Consider the following 2,117-nt stretch of genomic DNA (forward strand, 5'->3'; position numbering starts at 1 on the left):
AAACTAACAGAAATGAAGCATCCTCGGAATTCGTACGTAAATTACGAGGACACTTCAGCAGATTAAGGCCTTCTGCCATTACTCGTCATGGGACGAGAAAAACCTTTATTTTTAAGGACCTCGCCACGTCGCCATACGTTTTTCTCCGCCACGACGCAGTCAAAGGTCCCTTACAGCCCTCTTACGATGGGCCCTTCAGAGTAGTACAACGTGGCGACAAAACTTTCACTCTTGAGATCAAGGGTAAACAAGTTAAGGTTTCCGTTGATCGTTTGAAACCCGCCTTCATAATGACTGACGATGGAGACGACCCACATGCCGAACAACGACACGACAATAACGCACGGAACAATGACGAACGCAAAAACGCACCGACGACGCGACAGGACCAGGACACGACTACCACGACCGACTACAAGACGCGATCCGGTAGACGTGTCAGATTTCCCGAGCGACTACAAGTCGGCTTATAACTTCATTTTTTTCCTTATTACAATATATTAGGAATGGAAGTATTTTTTTTTTTGTATGGCGTTCATTTCATTTTACTTTAACTCTATGTGTTCCGTGGTATAACGAAGTCGTAGTTATATACTTATATACCATTGTATTAGCATATGAAATAGTTTTTTTTTTAAGGATAATTATCCTTCAAACGACACTTAGCGATATAAGCGTAGCGTGAACTGGCGTGACGGTCCGTACGCTCATATTTTTCTTTTACGTCGTAGAACTATTTTTTTTCTCGTGTATCATACTTCTTTTCTTTCTTTGTTTTCTCTCTTCTTTTGTCCCTTAGCGCTATCACTGGTAAGGGGGTGATGTGGCGACCACCGTAGTCGCCTTTGCACCCCGTGGCGCAGGGCGGAAGAGCACACTTAACCCTCGAAGCGAAGAGACTGGAGACATTAAACATATGTTTGACTCCAAACTTTCTCTTCGTCTTCGAGGGTTGAAGATGATTTTCTGCGAACGTGCCCCCTCCTTTTCGGCATCGAAATGAGGGGGTGACAAGCAGATAAAATGTGAGGGAAAGGAGCCCTCAAGCTCAGTGTGTTTAGCGTGAGTTTGAAACTACGTACCTAGCGTCTCTAGCGTTGACTCTTAGCGTTGAATCTTTGTTGAAATAAATTATTGTGTTATACACTTCGGAGTATCATTCAACCACACCCACGGGTTTCCCAAACTACGATACGTAGACATCAGAATACGCTATTTCCTAGCAAGGAAGTGTCGCATTTACATTCGTTTGGAGCGAATACGAGGTATACATGACACTTCGCAATGAATATTATATCTTATCATGAAGCATAGAAATGAGATGCGATATCGCGTTTCGAGAAGCACTACAACTCTATTGCTGCGATACGTAGGCATCTGCAAACGCTATTTCCTAGCAAGGAATAGTCGCATTTACATTCTTTAGAAGTGAATACGAGGTATACATGACACTTCGCAATGTATATTATATCTTATCACGAAATATAGAAATGTGATGCGATATCGCGATTTAACTAGCATTAGAAATCTATTGCTACGATTCGTAGACTTCTGAATACGCTATTTCCTAGCAAGGAAGTGTCGCATATACATTCGTTTGGAGTGAATACGAGGTATACATGACACCTTGCAATGAATATTATATCTTATCATGAAGCATAGAAATGAGATGCTATATCGCGTTCTGAGAAGCACTGCAACTCTATTGCTACGATACGTAGGCATCTGCAAACGCTATTTCCTAGCAAGAAATATTCGCACTTACATTCTTTTGAAGTGAATACGAGGTGTACATGACATTTCGCAATGAATATTATATTTTATCACGAAACATATAAGTGGGATGCGATATCGCGATTTAAGTAGCATTAGAACCTTATTGCCTCGACGCGTAGACATCTGCAAACGCTATTTCCGAGCAAGGAAGATTCGCATTTACATTCTTTTGAAGTGAATACGCGGTATACATGACACTTCGCAATGAATATTATATCTTATCATGAAACATAGAAGAGAGATGCGGTATAGCGTTTTAAGAAGCATTAGAACTCTATGGCCTCGATGCGGACAAATCTGCAGACGCTATTTCCTAGCATGGAAGTGTCGCGCTTACATTC

This window comes from Xylocopa sonorina, unplaced genomic scaffold, assembly GCF_050948175.1.
Source record: "Xylocopa sonorina isolate GNS202 unplaced genomic scaffold, iyXylSono1_principal scaffold0051, whole genome shotgun sequence".
NCBI lineage: Eukaryota > Metazoa > Arthropoda > Insecta > Hymenoptera > Apidae > Xylocopa > Xylocopa sonorina.